The sequence below is a fragment of the Pseudophryne corroboree genome, chromosome 11 (genome assembly GCF_028390025.1).
Source record: "Pseudophryne corroboree isolate aPseCor3 chromosome 11, aPseCor3.hap2, whole genome shotgun sequence".
In the NCBI taxonomy this organism is placed as follows: Eukaryota; Metazoa; Chordata; class Amphibia; order Anura; family Myobatrachidae; genus Pseudophryne; species Pseudophryne corroboree.
The window spans coordinates 261,370,222-261,390,007 of record NC_086454.1 but is presented as its reverse complement, the minus strand read 5'-3'; the positions used below and the strand labels follow the sequence as shown (position 1 = coordinate 261,390,007).

General features: G+C 43.1%; 1 long non-coding RNA gene across 1 annotated transcript in view; it reads left to right on the top strand.

Moving 5' to 3' along the window:
- Positions 1-19,786, top strand: part of LOC134969420 (uncharacterized) — a 128,558-nt gene that overhangs the window by 87,004 nt on the left and 21,768 nt on the right. Inside the window, exon 3 of the long non-coding RNA XR_010189475.1 lies at positions 2,242-2,353. This is a non-coding gene — a long non-coding RNA (uncharacterized LOC134969420). The remainder of the gene's footprint in view (positions 1-2,241; positions 2,354-19,786) is intronic.

Below are 19,786 nucleotides of genomic sequence, written 5' to 3'. Positions count from 1 at the left end.
TTACACATCCCAGCATGCCCTGCCACAGTTTTGCCATTAGGTAATGCTAAAACTGTGGCACTTCAACTTCATAATAGTTTGGGATCAATTCGCTATAAAATCATCGATGGCGTCCCCGAAAATGTCAGAGGTGGGAACCGTGGACGTATCCTACTTCAAAAAGAAGCGCGGCGGATACACACACTGCAAACTGTTAAACCATTTGGTTTGAATGACATGCTCTCGTATACATGCTTTCTGTGACACTATCCTGTTCCATTCATGTTTCATTTTTAGGCTCTTATAGATTAATTAATTGTCATCCTTATTATTCAACGGTCTACATTTTTTGATTGAGCAATTGGTTCATCTTCTGATGCACAGTCGTGTACATTAATTTGCAGCAGGATGCTATTGTATTCTTGAACGTGGGGGTAATTCCAAGTTGATCGCAGCAGGACATTTTTTAGCAGTTGGGCAAAACCATGTGCACTGCAGGGGAGGCAGATATAACATTTGCAGAGAGAGTTAGATTTGGGTGGGTTATTTTGTTTTTGTGCAGGGTAAATACTGGCTGCTTTATTTTTACACTGCAATTTAGATTGCAGATTGAACACACCACACCCAAATCTAACTCTCTCTGCACATGTTATATCTGCCTCCCCTGCAGTGCACATGGTTTTGCCCAACTGCTAAAAAATGTCCTGCTGCGATCAACTTGGAATTACCCCCATAGTCTTCATTTGATAAATTGTGTCTTAATTGCATTAGACAATTTCCATTGTGGCATTTCCTTTCTATAGTCATACTGTGTTTTTACATCACCACTGCTGCAACTTATATGTTGCATGATGTGTTAGTGTAGTCAGACAGTTTGGTATGTCACAAGGGGACTCAGCTTCTAGTTACCTTACTGACCAACAGTCGCATGCATTAATTAACAGAGCCGTAACTACGTGTGTGCCAGGTGTGCCTGGCACACAGCGCAGTCGCCCTGATGGTGTAACTGTCCGCATCCCTAAAGTCATCAGTGGCATTGTAATGAGTCAAACTGACTCATTACAAGCGGCCTGTGTGCATGTGCTGCCGCTGGAGAGGAGCAGCTCCGGGGGCATGGGAGAAGGAGGAGGAGCGAGGGGGACTCGGGAGATGCAGCAGCGCTGTGTAATTGGTGGTGCTGCTGCAGCTGTCCCTCTCCTTCCACATAGGCTGCCCGTCGCCGCTGGGAATGCTCGAGCCAATGCGAAGGAGAGGGACAGCTGCATGAGGCACTGCCACCAATTACATAGTGCTGCTGCTGCTCCCGAGTCCCCCTCCCTCCTCCTCCTTCTCCCCTGCCTCCGGAGCTGCCAGCACAGAGGAGCCCGACTGCCTGAGCCAGCGGACAGATGGTAAGTATCATCTATTCTATTCTATTCTATCTATCTAACCTGTCTACCTAATGTGTGAAAGGGGGACTGGCTTCCGTAATGTGTAAAAAGGGGGACTGTCTGTCGCAATGTGTAATAAGGGTACGCTGCTGTCATAATGTGTAAAAAGGGGATGCTGTCTGCCGTAATGTGTAAAAAGGGAGACTGTCTGCCATAATGTGTAAATAGGGGGACTGTCTGCCATAATGTGTAAATAGGGGGACTGTCTTCCATAATGTGTAAATAGGGGGACTGTCTGCCGTAATGTGTAATAAGGGGACGCTGTGTGCCGTAATGTGTAAAAAGGGGACGCTGTCTGCTGTAATGTGTAAAAAGGGAGACTGACTGCCGTAATGTGTAAAAATGAGAATCTGTCCGTGTGTAAAAGGGGCTCTACATGGTGTAGTGGCGCTACAGTGTGGCGTAATTTGAATAATGGAGACTACTGTGCACTGTAATATGAATTGGTATTATTTTGTGGCCACACCCCTTTCCCATGAAGCCATGCCCCTATTTTTCTTTTGCGCACCCACAGCGTGTACTGCCCTTATGTTACATGGGGGGGTGGGGGGGCGCCGATGCCGTTTTTTGCACACAGCGCTAAAATGTCTAGTTACGGCACTGTTAATTAATAACAGTGTGCTTTTTTCTCAGTGTACTTAGTCATCAACAGGACAAGTCGTGGCTCAATTTAAGTCTATTATTGTTACTGAGATATTGTTATTATGCATTACTGCTGCTACATTTTATATGTTATCAGTGAGTCAGTATATCTATTCTTTTCCCTCATGTCATTGCATTGTATGCTGCAAATGGGAGGTTTTATTTACACTGGTTTTGTGCATTTTTCCAGCCTTGTGTTGTTACTATGGTGACGGTACACACTTCCTTCGGACCACACCCCCTGGGGATGCCGGGTCGCTCTCCCGGAGCGCAGTTGATGGTTCATGCACGAGGTGACTCTGGTAATGTATTTATATTTGTCTGTTTGTCTTTTTGCAGTTTGTCTTGATAAAAAGGTACTAGCCCTGAAACGTTGACATAAGCAACTGTGTCAGTCAGTTATTCAGTCTCCGTGAGTGCCAGCTGTGTTGTTGTTTTTATACACAGATAGCGTGACCAGGCACAGATGGAGCCACGATTAGCGTGGCTCCATCTGTATACTCTCTCTCTCGCTCTCTCTCTCTCTCTCTCTCTCTCTCTATATATATATATATATATATATATATATATATATATATATATATATATATAATATAGTAACATAGGGGTATATGCAATTCCGGGCGAATTGCGGCTTTTTTTCGCCCGTTTTTTAATTCGACACAATTCGACCGTCGAATTCCGGCCGGCCGGTGCCGGAATTCGACATATTCAATAAAAAACGGATTCGACAGTCCCGCTGTCGAAAAACGGACCAATTGACGGTAGTGTGCGTCCTGGATTCGACTTTTTGGACGGCACAAAAATGGTTAAAAAACCCTGAAAAAAATTGCGTGGGGTCCCCCCTCCTAAGCATAACCAGCCTCCGTCTCTTTGAGCCGGTCCTGGTTGTAAAAATACGGGGGGGAAAATTGACTGGGGATTCCCTGTATTTTTAGAACCAGCACCGGGCTCCACTAGCTGGAGAGATAATGCCACAGCCGGGAGACACTTTTATACCGGTCCCTGCGGCCGTGGCATTAAATCTCCAACTAGTCACCCCTGGCCGGGGTACCCTGGAGGAGTGGGGACCCCTAAACTCAAGGGGTCCCTCCCCTCCAGCCACCCAAGGGCCAGGGGTGAAGCCCGAGGCTGTCTACCCCATCCAAGGGCTGCGGATGGGGGGCTGATAGCCTTGTGTAAAATCAAAGAATATTGTTTTTTGCAGAAGAACTACAAGTCCCAGCAAGCCTCCCCCGCAAGCTGGTACTTGGAGAACCACAAGTACCAGCATGCGGGGGGAAACAGGCCCGCTGGTACCTGTAGTTCTTCTGCAAAAAAATACCCAAATAAAAACAGGACACGCACACCTTGAAAGTAAAACTTTATTACATACATGCCGACACACACATACCTATGTTCACACGCCGACTGTGTCCACGTCTCCATCTGTCGACGTCTCCAAGAATCCGGGGTACCTGAAAATAAAATTATACTCACCTAAATCCAGTGTGTCCTGTTCTTTATTTTGTAATCGACGTACTTGGCAAAAAAACAAACCGCATTTACCCGATCCACGAACTGAAAGGGGTCCCATGTTTACACATGGGACCCCTTTCCCCGAATGCTGAGACCCCCCGTGACTCCTGTCACAGAGGGTCCCTTCAGCCAATCAGGGAGCGCCACATCGTGGCACTCTCCTGATTGGCTATGCGCGTCTGAGCCGGCGAGTAACCTCACCGCTGACCGCAAAGTTCCCACCATTGAAGATAATGGAGGGGCTGTGCGATGCGCTGTCTGACAGCTCAGACGCGCATAGGCAATCAGGAGAGTGCCACGACGTGGCGCTCCCTGATTGCCTGAAGGGACCCTCGGGGAAAGGGGTCCCATGTGTAAACATGGGACCCCTTTCAGTCCGTGGTCCGGGTATGCGGTTTGTTTTTTTGCGAAGTACGTGGATTACAAATAATAACAGGACACTGGATTTAGGTGAGTATAATTTTATTTTCAGGTACCCCGGATTCTTGGAGACATCGACAGATGGAGACGTGGACACAGTCGGCGTGTGAACATAGGTAAGTATGTGTGTCGGCATGTATGTAATAAAGTTTTACTTTCAAGGTGTGCGTGTCCTGTTTTTATTTGGGTATTTTTTTTGCAGAAGAACTACAGGTACCAGCGGGCCCGTTTTACCCCCGCATGCTGGTACTTGTGGTTCTCCAAGTACCAGCTTGCGGGGGAGGCTTGCTGGGACTTGTAGTTCTTCTGCAAAAAAAATATATAAATATTCTTTGATTTTACACAAGGCTATCAGCCCCCCATCCGCAGCCCATGGATGGGGGGGGACGGGACAGCCTCAGGCTTCACCCCTGGCCCTTGGGTGGCTGGAGGGGGGGAACCCCTTGATTTAAGGGGTCCCCACTCCTCCAGGGTACCCCGGCCAGGGGTGACTATTTGTAGATTTAATGTCACGGCCACAGGGACCGGTATAAAAGTGTCCCCCGGCTGTGGCATTATCTCTCCAGCTAGTGGAGCCCGGTGCTGGTTCTAAAAATACGGGGGATCCCCAGTCAATTTTGTCCCTGTATTTTTATAACCAGGACCGGCTCAAAGAGCCTGAGGCTGGTTATGCTTAGGAGGGGGGACCCCACGCATTTTTTTTCAGAATTTTAACCCATTCCCGCCCCTTCCCACTGAAAACCATGCTCTCTCAATTTTAGTCAGTTAAAAAAATATATTATTTTAAAAAATATATAAATAGTTGTAAATCCTAATAGACAAACCAAGTACCTAATCCCTTCTCTTATAAATAGATATGCTATAAGCAATAAAAAAACAAAAAAAAAAAACATGTTTTAATTTTTTTTTATTAGATTCCGCCAGCAAAGTGAGGCGGAATGAAATTGACGAATTTACTGTCGAAAAGCACTGTTGTCGAATCGACATTTTTCAATTGAATATACTTTTGTCGAAAAGCCGCATTTTTACCATTGCAGACATGTCGAATCTGTCACCTGTCGAATTTCAAAAAGTTGAATCTGAAAAGTCCGTTTTTTTGTCAAAGTTCTGTATTGCATTGTCGAATATATTTTTTGTGTCAAATGACCCGTTTTTCGACATTTGCGGCAATTCGACCGCAATTGCATATACCCCAAAGTATCTAAGGTTGAAAAAAGACAATTGTCCATCGAGTTCAACCTATTTGTGGTCCCCTATGCACGATTATTTTGTATAAAATTTTGACTGAAGTTGATGACTGCCGTTACATTTTACCCCTCTTTTTTATAATAACCATATTGCGTGACTATGCCCCGTAACCCTGGATATCCTTATCCATTAGGAATTTATCTAACCCACTCTTAAGGGTGTTGACTGAGTCGGCCATTGCAACTCCCTCCGGCAGGGAATTCCATACACGTATCGTCCTATCCATAAAAAAACCTTTACGCCGTATTGTGCGGAATCTCCTCTCCTCTAACCTGAGCGAGTGTCCACGAGTTCTCTGTGTTGATCTAACCAAAAACGGGTCCTGCTCAAGATCTGTATATTGTCCCCTTATATATTTGTAAATGTTGATCATGTCCCCTCTTAATCTCCTCTTTTCCAGTGTAAACATGCCTAGTCTTGCAAGCCTTTCCTCGTATTCCAGCGTCTTCATACCCTTAATTAGTTTGGTCGTCCGCCTTTGAACCTTTTCTAGCTCCAGGATATCCTTTTTGTAGTAAGGTGCCCAGAATTGTACACAGTATTCAAGGTGTGGCCTCACAAGTGATTTATATAACTGGAGTATAATACTCTCGTCCCTAGCATCAATTCCCCGTTTTATGCATGCTAATTTCTTATTAGTCTTCTTTGCTGCAGTCCTACTTTGGGTACTACTGCTTAGTTTGCTATCTATGAGGACACCTAAGTCCTTTTCCAGTACAGAATCCCCTAATTTTACCCCATTTAGTAGGTAGGTGTAATTTTTGTTCTTGTTACCACAGTGCATTACCTTACACTTGTCTGTATTGAAGCGCATTCTCCATTTTGCTGCCCAAGCTTCTAATTTAACTAAGTTATTCTGAAGCGACTCGGCATCTCCCTCCGCATTTATAACTTTACACAATTTGGTATCAACTGCAAAAATTTACACCATGCTCTCTAGACCTTCTGTTAGGTCGTTGATGAAAATATTGAACAATATCGGTCCTAATACTGAGCCTTGCGGCACACCACTTAGCACTTCAGTCCAAGTTAAAAAAGATCCATTAACCACAACGAGCTGCTCCCTATTATCTAACCAGTTTTTGACCAAAGTGCATATTGTACTTCCTAGCCCTGATTCTTGTAGCTTGTAGATAAGTCTCATGTGTGGTACAGTGTCGAATACTTTGGCAAAATCTAAAAAGATTACTTCCACCTCTTTACCCTGATCTAGGTTTGCGCTTACTGTTTCATAAAAGCCAAGTAAGTTGGTTAGACAGGATCTGTCCTTCATAAACCCATGTTGATTCCTTTTAATGACCTTATTGACTTCAAGGAACTTCTGAATACTATCTCTTAGAATACCTTCCAATACTTTCCCCACTATAGATGTAAGACTAACTGGTCTATAATTACCTGGTTCAGCTTTACTTCCCTTTTTGATTATAGGCACTACTTCCGCTATACGCCAGTCTTTGGGAACCATACCTGATATTACTGAATCCTTAAAGATCAAAAATAACGGTTTTGCAAGTTCAGAGTGAAGCTCCATTAGAACCCTTGGGTGAATACCATCGGGACCTGGTGACTTATTAATCTTTAAATGTTTTAATCGGTCACAGAGTACTTGCTCGCTTAAATAAGTACCTATCAGTGGTATATTCTCATTATTGAGATTATGTGTTAGTCCCTGAATTGGGTCTTCTCTAGTAAATACTGTTGAAAAAAACTCATTTAGTGTATCCGCTATGTCATTATCATTTTTGCTTAAGACTCCCAACTTGTCTTTTAAAGGGCCTATACTCTCCTTCTTTAATCTCTTGCTATTAATGTATTTAAAGATTTTTTTGGGATTCGCTTTGCTTTCCTTTGCTACTAGTTTTTCAGTTTCTACTTTAGCCGCTCTTATTTCCTTTTTGCATATTTTGTTACATTCCTTATAGTGCTGAAATGACTGCTTCCCCTTCAGATTTGTATTTTTTAAATGCTCGCCTTTTCTTGCCCATAAGTTCCTTTATCTTTTTGTTAAGCCACATCGGTTTATGATTTTTATTCCTTTTTTTTGCTGCTCGTAGGAATAAATTTGAGTGTATTTTTAGCTAGCAGGAATTTTAGGACCTCCCATTTCTCCGTAGTATTTTTTGCTAAAAACAAACCTTCCCATTCAATATCCTTGAAAAATACCCTCATCTTTTAAAAATTCGCTTTGCTAAAGTTTAGAGTCCTAGTTGAGCCAGTAAAGGGCTGTTTATGAAAACTGATATTGAATGTGACCATATTGTGGTCGCTGTTTCCTATGGGTTCCCCTACTATAATACCTGATACCAAATCGCCATTGTTTGTTAATACCAGGTCTAAGATTGCATTGTACCTAGTTGGTTCCTCAATTAGTTGAACTAAGTAGTTATCATTAAGTGTGTTTAAAAACATATTGCCCCTAGCAGTATCACATGAATCGTTTTTCCAGTTTATCTCTGGATAGTTAAAATCTCCCATCACTACTATGTCTCCTACTCCTGCTGCTCTTTCAATTTGCTTTAGTAACAATTTCTCATCAGATACGTTGATACCAGGCGGCCTATAGCATACACCCAATACTAACTTTTTTATTCCTTTTTCCCCGCATGCAATTTCTACCCATAATGTCTCGACAGTGTCTACAGTCCCCTCCTGAATATTGTTGGAGGTAAACCTCCTTTAGCCTCAGCCTTCTCTGAGAGGACTCCAACAACAGCCTGTCTTTTGCATTCAGAACTACCTGTGAATAAAATATGTGCCGTGCAGCCAGCTGGAGAAATCAAATATTCACACACTCAGCCTGGTGTATTCAATCTGAGTTCTGTTCTTTTATTATTACATACATATATACTTGTTTGAAAAGGCACAGAGGAGTTTACAGTTTAACCTCAGAGTTGTGTCCTCTTCCTGATAACGCCTGCTTGTTTCCTTTTCTTTCTCCATTTCTCAGAAGCTTTGCCACAAGTTGTTCTTTTTGCTTCGTTTCTCAGAAATGGCTTTGCCACAAGTTCTTCTTTTTGTTTCCTTTCAGCCAACTGTAATTTTCCTTCTCCCAGGCATATTTAAACATCTCATATCTTAATACTAAAGTAAGCTTATAATCTATTGTATATAACAAAATGGAGTTACATTGGCTTTGTTGCAGAATCATACTAATGCTTGCCCATCTACCTTCCTCATTTTCCCTCCTTTTGATTCTCAAAAAGACATCACACTATACCTCGCTACCCTACTTCGCCGAGCAGGCCAGGCGATGACCTGGTCAAGTACGTCTGTCTCCCTGGGCCTATTGCCAGGGGAGGGTAATACCCATCCCGTACAGACAAAATAGTCACAAGGCATAGATGCATAAGAGTCCTTTTTACAGTCTTTTTTGATTGCTTCCATTTTTGTAGACGGGTGGTCTGTCATTACGTGATTCAATATCATCATATTCATCTTGGTCACGTTCATCCATTTCCTCTGTATGCTCGAATCTTACGTGTTTAGCAGGTTTCTTTTTTGGTTATCTTGCGTTTTACTTTTTTCGAAGTGCATGAAATACAACAGAGAATAATACGTATGAGTACATATACCAAGAAACATACTCCAGTTACTTTTTGCAATTAGGAGAACAATGCCCATTAACCATCCTCCAATCCCCTTGAACCAATTTGCAGGGTTTAACCATCCAAAATCCCAGTCTCCCCATGTCCATGATGATTCCTCCACCTTTCTCACAAACTGCTGTTTTATATCTTCTATTTCCTGCATTTTTGCTTACTGCCCTCCTGTCTCTCTTATGCTTGGCTTCTAACAGCCATGCCCATTCGTTACTTTTATGCAGGGAGGGCCTTGTCCAACATCCAGTCATACATGACTATTTCAAACTGTTTTCTGGGCAACACTTCCAACATGTCTGCACCCTTGCAAAGTATTTTCCCCATGTACTATAATCGAATTTACATTGTTTCTGACATTCCATTATTTTTCTCATTGGTTCCTGCCCACACTCACACAAACATTTATCCCTGCCTTCCATTTTTGCACACGGTGGTATTGGCCACACTGCATGCCTTTTTCTAACAATTCGGGGGTATTTAGTCATGGTTACTACTTTCCTGGGGGTTTAATAGTGATCTTGGTCTTTTTGCAGTGTGATGCATGCACCCACGAATCTCGACCCTCGAGTTTCACCGAGGTGGGGGTCACTAGCAACACTTGGAAAGGACCATCATATCTGGGCTCAAGTGCTCCTCTCATGTGCCTTTCTAGGTAGACCCAATCGCCAATCAGGATGCTGTGTGGTCCAAGATCAGCTCTTTCAGGTCCAGACTATAAAACTTGAGAATGTATTTCAGTTAGGTGTTCATTCAACTGCTTTATATACTCTGTCATATTTCCATGTTTATGCTGCAGTGCCTGGGGCAAATAACACCCTGTCTTGGGTTTTGTCCCAAATAAAATTTCATAAGGTGAGTACCCTGTTTCCTTGCCTGGTGGTGTTCTAACTGCAAACAATGCTAAGGGCAAGCACTTTACCTATGCTTTCCCTGTCTCTTGCATGGCCTTTTGTATTTTAAGCTTTAGGGTCCCATTCAGACGTTCTATTACTTCTGGAACCCCAAATCTGCACACTATTTCGGCTATTATTTTCCTTGCAGTAGAGATAGCATTTGCTTTTGCTACTGGACCCGCCTCTGGCCATCTGCTAAAAATTTCTGAGTAGGTAAGAACATATTCATTTGTTCCATGCTTTGGCATCTGTATATAGTCAATTTGTAGTCTCTGGAAAGGAAAATAAGCTTGTGGTGTTTGACCAAAGCTTGTTCTTGTTCTTCTTCCTGGATTGTTCTCTGCACATATCCAGCATTGATCCGTAAAGTTCTTTGCTGCCACATAAAATCCTGGTGCTACCCAATGGTCCTGTACCAGCCTAGTCATTTGTTCTCTTCCCTTGTGATCTGATCCATGGGATACATGTAGCATATTAAAAATGTTGTATTATGTATCGATCTGTCATCAATCTTCCAATCTGGCTGTATTTCTTCCTCCATGAGGGCTAAACAGTCATGTTCTTTTTCCGGGTATGGTTCTGTTCTTTCCTCTGGCTGTACTTCATCTTTCCCTCCTTTTGAACCGTCAGGTTCATCTTTAAGAGGTAGTAAAGTTGCAGGGTTGAGAGTGGTACATCTCTTAATAGTAAGGTTGCTTGCTGATATAAGGGCTACTTCATATTGTGTCAGCCTTGCTGTGCTGAGATGTCTTGTAGATGCCTGTTGCAGTATTTCTGTGACTGCATGTGGAAATTGTATGGTAACTGGGTGATCTATCACAACATCTGCACATTTGTCCTTTAGGATGGCTGCAGCTGCTACTGACCTTATGCAGGTTGGTGATCCTAGCATCACTCCATCCAGCGCTGCTGAATAATAAGCGACCTCCTGTGTCAGGACTCCTGTTACATGTCCCCTATGTTCATGGCAGAACAAGGTAAAAAGGCTTTGTGTAGTCTGGGAGTCCCAGGGCTGGAGCTGAACATATGGCTTCCTTCATCTGCTTAACTGCCACCCATTGTGTCTCTTGCTCTTCTTGGTAGTTTGTAGCAGTCTTCTTGGCATTATACAGTGGTTGCATAAGGGCTGAAGCTCCTGGTATCCAGTCTTTGACATAGTACACCAAACCTAGAAAGGCTCTTTTCTGTGTTAAGGTCTGTGGATTTGGAGCATTCAGTATAACCTTTATTCTTTCTGTTGTAAGGTGGCATGTTCCTTGAGAAATGCAGTGTCCTAGGAATATCACTTTCTTCTGGGCAAATTTCAGCTTGGCTTGTGTCACTCGGCAGTCTTTATCTGCAAGAAACTTTAACAATGATATTGTCTCTTCTTGGCATTGCTGTTTGGTATCAGTTGCTAGTAGTAGATCATCCACATATTGCAGTAGCTGAGTTTCTTCTGGATACTCAGGTGCCCATTTCTTCAAAACTGTGGCCATGGCTTCTGTGAACTCTGATGGGCTTGTAGCTCCTCCTTGAGGAAGTCTTGTCCAGCAATATTGCTGTCCATCATGTGCAAGCATATCTTTGATCTGTACTCCTATGGCTGCTGTCTGTTCCTTGTTCAAGGGGTACTGTTTTATAGTTACTGGTACAGTTCCTGGTTTGATAGCTTCACAGGTTGGACCTTTATGGGTCCCACATCTCTTTTTCCTTTTGCCCATACCTTGTCTGGAATTCCCCATCCTTGCCAGGTTTTAATTTGTTCTGGGGTTTCTTCTTCATCCTCTTCTGCGGTGGTTGCTAGAAATATCTGTATAGCGGCTTGCACTTGATCATAGTCTGTGGGTGATAGTTCTGTCTTGAATATCACCTTGTTCCCTGTTTACAGAATACTTGCATAGGCGTGCGCAGCTAATTTTATAAGGGGGTGCACCGCAGGAGGGGCGTGTCTAGCACCACCTTTTGGGCGTGTCTAGCACCGCCTTTTGGGCATGTCTAGCACCGCCCAGGGACATGTCTAGCAGTATTTTACATTCTTTCAGCAAAATCACATGGCTTAATTTAATTTCTCCCTAGTTCCTAATAATAAAGTAGATATAATACACTCCAGAGAAATAAAATGATACATAATAGTGCGACCACCGGCCGGAACTGACTGTCCGGTAAGGCATAACCTTGAGTCCTAGCTGCCGCTGCACCCTATCGCTGCTTACACTTCCCCAACCTATCCCTGACCCAGAGGCAGAACTAGAGGGTTGTGCGCCTAGGTGCATATGCACCCCTCACCTCTTGCACCCCGTAAGCACCTACACCCTAAGTTTGAGTGGGACATTCTGAAAAATACAGGAGATATAGGGGGCCGAACATTTGAGTTTTAATATAACACAAGTACAGTTTAAAATATACACATGTGCCATCACAGCCACATCTGCCTCTTTCTATGCCATAAGACTCCTCCTCTGTAAGACAACAGCATTTGTCACACATGTCCCCATGCTCACCAGCTACTGACAGTAGTGCCCATTATTCACATTGTGCCACACAGTATGAGCCAAAATTCACATTACGCCACACGGTATAAGACGAAATCCACATGACGCAACACAGTATGATCCAAATTCACCTTATGCCATACAGTATGAGACGAAATTCCTTTTATGCCACATGGTATGAGCCAAAATTCACATTATGCCACACGGTATAAGACGAAATCCACATGACGCAACACAGTATGATCCAAATTCACCTTATGCCATACAGTATGAGACGAAATTCCTTTTATGCCACATGGTATGAGCCAAAATTCACATTATGCCACACGGTATGAGCCGAAATGCACATTATGTCACACGGTGTGAGCCAAAATTCACATTATGCTACACGGTATGAGCCGAAATTGATATTATGCCACATGGTATGAGCCAAAATTCACATTTTGCCACACAGTATGAGCCGAAATTCATATTATGCCACACAGTATGAGCCAAATTCACATTATGCCACATAGTATGAGCCAAAATTCACATTATGCCACACGGTATGAGCCAAAATTCATATTATGCGACACAGTATGAGCCAAAATCACATTATGCCAAAGGTATGAGACACATTCATATTATGCCACACGGTATGAGCCATATTCTCATTATGCCACACGGAATGAGCTGAAATTCATATTATGCAATACAGTATGAGCCAAATTCACATTATGCCCCACAATATGAGCCAAATTCACATTATGCCACACTGTATTAGCCGAAATTCATATTATGCCACACAGTATGAGCCAAATTCACATTATTCCACACACTATGAGCCAAAATTCATATTATGCCACACAGTATGAGCCAAAATCACATTATTCCACACGGTATGAGCCACATTCTCATTATGCCACACAGTATGAGCCGAAATTCACATTATGTCACATGGTATGAGCCGAACTTCATATTATGCCACATGGTATGAGCAAAAATTCACATTATGCCACACAGTATGAGCCGAAATTCATATTATGACACACAGTAGGCATAATGGTAGACAGTGGTAGAAGTAAATGACTGCAGGTCAGGTGGCACCTCGACCCCCGAGAGAGAAAGGGGGAGAGAGAGGGGGGATAGGATACGGAGAAGGAGAGAGACAGAGGGGCCCATTTATCAAAACATATTTCCGGCTACGTCCCCGAAAAACACCCGTTTTGGGGGGTTAGCCGCAAGTATTGTTTCCCTGGTATGTATAAAGGAGGAATCACAGCAGGTATCGGAGATACCTACAGTGATCCCTCCATTTCCACCCGCAGCCGCATCCCCCATAGATTTCTATGGGGGGGATGCAATGCTGCCCAATGTACCAATTTCCGGAATGCAAAGCATGCCCAATGTACAGTATTAATATCGGGAATTCGCATTCCCGATATTGTTCCCTGCAGCTACTGCAATATTTGACTGCAGTAGCTCATTGTAGCCTACAGATCGGGGAGAGTAGATTCGGCTGGATTCCCCGAGAACCTTCTGCTAGAAATGCCTCAGTGCATCGCGGTCACCCGAAGGGATCGCATATTGCAATGCGATCCTGGGCGGTAAGATCCCGTCCAGATCACATTCAATATGTAATCCATGATAAATGGGCCCCATAGAAAGAGAGGGAGGGAGAGGGAGAGAGAGAGGAGAGAGACATATCTCTATATGGATATCTAGGTGGAGGGAGAGAGGGAGAGTGGGGGAGAGAGGGGGGGGGGGAGAGAGGGAAAGATAGGGAGAGAGGGGGGACGAGAGAGGGGAAGGGAAAGATATTTATATTATTTATAAGCAGTTTCTTATATAGCGCAGCATTTTACATTGCGCATTCAATTAGATAGGGAGAGAGAGAGATTTAATGAGAATGGAAATATAGTGAAAATATTCTGGCACTTACCACACTGTCTCTGTGTCACTTGCCTCATGAGTGGGGAGGGTACCCACAGCTGCTGTGTGGAATTGGCAGTCTTGCAGTCTGTGCATGGTTGCCTCCTCCTGCGGCTCTTCTGTAAGGGGCCCTACTCATTTGACGATGCGCCGCCGAGGTGCCCGACGGCCGAAACGGCCGACGAGCGACCCGGCGGCGGGGGGGCAGTGACGGGGGAGTGAAGTTTCTTCACTCCCCCCGTCACGCGGCTGCATTGAAGTGCAGGCAAATATGGACGAGATCGTCCATATTGGCCTGCATGCACAGCCGACGGGGGACCAGCGATGAACGAGCGCGGGACCGCGCATCGTTCATCGCTGGAGCCTCCACACTGAAAGATATGAACGAGTTCTCGTTCATTTATGAACGAGATCGTTCATATCTTTCAGAAAATCGGCCAGTGTGTAGGGCCTATAACTGTTCCAGCCGGGAGCAGTGTTACTAATGCTCCTCATGGATCATGTATGGCTGCTACAGCAGAGATAGAACGGGGCGGGGGTCAGAACCTCGGGGCCCCTCAGAACACGGGTGTACTCTTTGCACCCCTATTTTTTCGGGTCTGCTGACACACACAAACACATACACACACTCTAATACACACTGTCAAATACACGGACACAGAAACCTTACCTTCTCCTTCCTGGCTGGGCTTCATGGGATGGCTGCTGTTAGATATCCACCTGCACCAGCAGGAGAAGGCAGGGCTGCACACAGATCGTCGAGCCCAGGGAAAGTCGGGGGTGTGGCCTAATCACGGACCCCCGTGGCCACGCCCACTTTTAGAGAAAACCCTTCCAGATCAACATGAACTGCCTATCCGGGCCAGAGGGAGAGGAGGTGCACGGCACCTCAGTCAGTGCAGACAGAGCAGCAAGCTGGGCTCGGCGGCGGACCACAGCGATCACTACTCCGCTGTGCTGGAGACAGCGTGGCGTGTGGGGGGTGCCGCACATTAGGGGGTGCCTGTGCGCACCAGGCACCCCCCGTGCGCACGCCTATGAATACTTGCTTGTAGTTTCTGTAGCAAATCTGCTCCCAGCAAGTTGACTGGGCAGGTGGGAGATACTAGGAACTCTACTGGGATTTCATGTGGATGTCCTTGTACTTGTACATTGAGGATCCTAGTTTTCCTCAGCTGGATCTTTTCTCCACTTAATCCCTTTGCTGTCACTGGTTTTCCTGTAATGAGGTGTGCTGGTACTTATTCCTGTCTTATAACTGATTGGCTTGCCCCAGTATCAAGCAGGCAGGAAACATTTTCTCCCGTTGGCAGTTTGACTTTAATAAACCCATCTTCCATTCTGTCGGGGGGGTTCATCGGGAGTATCATTGGTACTGGGGTGCCGGGACTTCAGTCTGACTTATCCTTGGGGGCTTGATTGCCCCTTTTCTCTATCCAACTCTTATATGTGCGACAGTCTCTTTTGAAGCGTCCTGGTTTCTTGCACCAGAAGCATTTTCCCGATTCGGCTTGATCATGGCTCCTCCTTCCCCTTCTAATTTTTTTTCTTTGAGCCTTCTTCTGTGACCAGGTAGACTATTTTGGGTTTGGCTACCTTTTTCTCCTTTTCTTCCTTTTCCAGATCTTCTAAGGCCTCTACCGTATCCAGAATTTGATCCATAGGTGTAGACCTATATGCAGGAGTACTAGTAATTAATTTCTGTTTTAGACTTGGTCTTAAACCTTCCAATACTCGATATCTGACCATCCTTTCTCCTGCTTCTGCTTCTGGGTCCAAACCTTCATTTCGGACCATATCCTTAATTTTACAGAGGTAACTTCTAAACGGTTGTTCTCCTTGTGGTTCAATGGCTTCTGGATACCTTTGATTTCTTAAATAACACCATCTCCTTAGGCGTGCCACAAATTGTGGTCCACTGGCTATAGTTTTCCTTTGTGCTTCTAGTACATCTTCTATCTGTTCATGATAATCAGTGGCTTGATGAGCGGCCATATCCTTAATCTGTCTTAGATCACCCTCTGCTAATTTATTTTTACATATTTGTTCCACATCTACCCATGCTGCGGAATGCAAATTACACATAGTCTCCATATATAACCCAAACCGTCCTGGCTGTTTGTAGGGATCTGGGCTATCTTTTATTATGGCTGTAATTTCCATTACTGAAAAAGGGGTATGCTGTTCTCTTGTAAAAAATTGTGGTCTAAAATTATTTTGTCCTTGAACATATCCCTCCTCATCCGCTAATATAGGCTGTCCTTCTCTTGGATTGACATAGGCAAAGGTACGTACTGGGTAACAAGCAGGAACATTTAAGTTTTCTGTTTCATCTTCCTCAATTTCATGCATCTGAAGAGTTCCATTTTCTGCTTCAGTGTAAAATACATTTCTTGTTCCCAGTCTCCCCTTTCTCAGTTTTCTTTTGTCTTTATGAGACAATGGGGATCCTGAATGCATTTCCCCTTGACCGTGCAGGTTGTACGGTTTCAGTCTATTTATCATTAATGGAGTTCTGTGGCCTGTTCCTATCTGGGGTGTACAGTTGGGACATGTCATCCTCTCTGGTTCCAACAAAGATGCACATTGGGGACATTTAGTTAAATCAGGGTATTGGTTCCATACTATAGGAGGTTGCCCTGGGGTTCCCATATTTGCGGGGTAAGGGGGTGGAACTGTGACTAGTGTAGGTACTGGGATTGGTATTACAGGTGGAGGAGGGGGCGGATTGGGAATAACTGGCACATTATGGCCCTGGTTCGTTCCTGTAGTTGCTAAACAGACCGTCATATGCTGGTCATCTTCCCTCTCTTTCTTCTTCCTTTCCTCCTCCTGCTCCCATTTCTCACTTGCTGTGAGCCAAATATAAACCTGATCCCCTTTCTTGCGTTTCTCTATCCATTCCCTATTACAGATTCTAAACTTTCTCCATTTGTCAGTGTTAAATTCCCCATCTGGAGGAAATCCTCCCCTTTTTAAATACCTTGGCTATATCTTTAACTGCATGTGGTCCAACCTCCTGTTTAACTATTTCCACAGGGGTTAATTCACCCTTGCTATTAGAGGTTCCCATCCTGCCTTCTGCCAACTTATCAACACTTCTCTCTCCGATATGAGTTACACAATTTCAGTACTCTATGTTGATTATTGTAAAGATGGGTTTCCTGAACACTACAGGTTTACCTCTGTCCTACTGATTACATACACCTGTAATCATTCAGTTTCCTTATGGGTGGACTCACACTCTTCCGTTATCAAGGTATATCTCAATCTGGTGGGTCTGACAGAATAGGGACAAAATAATCTTTCAGGTTCTGGTTCTTTCAGTATCTGGCGCAAGTCCTTGCCTTCCCTTAGATTAACAAAACCATGACATCCTGTTGTTAATATACCTTTCATATAACCCACAGTTTTACCATAAACCCATTCTTGATGTCCCCTACACCTTTTAAAACCTGATATATCTTTTTCAGTGCGTACAACAAATGAAATATTTACTGACCCATGAGGACCTTGCACAAACCACTTTAAACTAACAGTACAACACCCACAACCATATGAGCTTTAAAAATCAATACATTCTTAAATTTCAGACATATATTTACATTACTGTTCTGATACAAAAGAGGCAAGGCTTTTACTAGGAAGCGCTTGAGTTGAACAGAGAAAACTGACACTTCTGACACAGACGTTAAAACACGTAAAGTAACAATTGGCGAAAAATCGCAATCAATTTGTTACTTACCGCGGTTTAAACGGTTCCAACGTCTAGAGTCAGGTGACTTGTTGCTCCTCTATTCAACTTCTTGGCTTCCCGGGTTTTGGCACCATGAAAATGTTGGAGGTAAACCTCCTTTAGCCTCAGCCTTCTCTGAGAGGACTCCAACAACAGCCTGTCTTTTGCATTCAGAACTACCTGTGAATAAAATATGTGCCGTGCAGCCAGCTGGAGAAATCAAATATTCACACACTCAGCCTGGTGTATTTAATCTGAGTTCTGTTCTTTTATTATTACATACATATAAATATATATACTTGTTTGAAAAGGCACAGAGGAGTTTACAGTTTAACCTCAGAGTTGTGTCCTCTTCCTGATAACGCCTGCTTCTTTCCTTTTCTTTCTCCATTTCTCAGAAGCTTTGCCACAAGTTCTTCTTTTTGCTTCGTTTCTCAGAAATGGCTTTGCCACAAGTTCTTCTTTTTGTTTCCTTTCAGCCAACTGTAATTTTCCTTCTCCCAGGCATATTTAAACATCTCATATCTTAATACTAAAGTAAGCTTATAATCTATTGTATATAACAAAATGGAGTTACATTGGCTTTATTGCAGAATCATACTAATGCTTGCCCATCTACCTTCCTCAATATCTTCCCGTATATCAGGTTTTAAAAACGGCTTTACGTAAAAACACACCAGTTCACCCTTTTTATTTAGTCTGTCTCTCCTAAACAGTGTATAGCCCTCTAGATTGACTGTCCAATCATGAGATTCGTCCCACCAAGTTTCAGTAATGCCTATAATATCATATTGTTTGCTTGCTGCAAGTATTTCTAGTTCATCCTCTTTACCAGTAATGCTTCTAGCGTTTACATACATACAACTAAGATAAGTATTTTCCCTTTTGTTAGGAACATCTTTCACCTTATCAGTGGTGCAAGTAGAAATATTTTCTTAGTGGAACTGAGTGTGCCGAAAAATGGGAGTGGTCATGTGTCATGAGGGAGCATGACCACATGACACTAGGTGTAGTGGCTACATTACACTAGGGGTGTGGCCACACAGCATAGTCCCTTTTCTTTGCACTCTGGAGGGAAGGCTAGAAATATATAGTAAAGCCTCCAGCTTAATAGAAATATATTGTAATGCCCCCAGTATAATAGAAATATATTGTAATGCCCTCAGTATAATAAAAATATATTGTAATGCCCCCAGTTTAATAAAAATACATAGTAATGCCCCCATTATAAAAGAAATATATACTGTAGTAGTGCCCCCGGTATAATAGAAATATATAGGGGTGTCCCACATTACATTAGAAATATATAGTAATGCTCCATTATAATAGACATATATAGTAGGGTCCCACATTACATTAGAAATACATAATAATGCCCCCATAATAATAGACATATACAGTAGTGTCCCACATTACATTAGAAATACATAATAATGCCCCCATAATAATAGACATATATAGTAGGGTCCCACATTACAATAGAAATACATAGTAATACCCCATAATAATAGACATATATAGTAGTGTCCCACATTACAATAGAAATACAAAGTGTGCAAATTCTTAAGGGGTACCTGCATACTTGCACCACTGATATATACTATATATATATATATATATATATATATATATATATATATATATATAATATATATATATATAATATGACACAATTCTCATATTTTGGGCTCTATACACCACCACAATGGATTTGAAATGAAACAAACAAGATATACTTTGACTGCAGACTTTCCCCTTTAATTTGAGGGTATTTACATCCAAATCTGGTGAACAGTGTAGGAATTACAATGGTTTCTATATGTGCCTCCCACTTTTTAAAGGACCAAAAGTAATGGGACAATTGACTCAAAAGCTATTTCATGGACAGGAGTGGGCTATTCCCTCGTTATTTCATCATTAATTAAGCAGGTAAAAG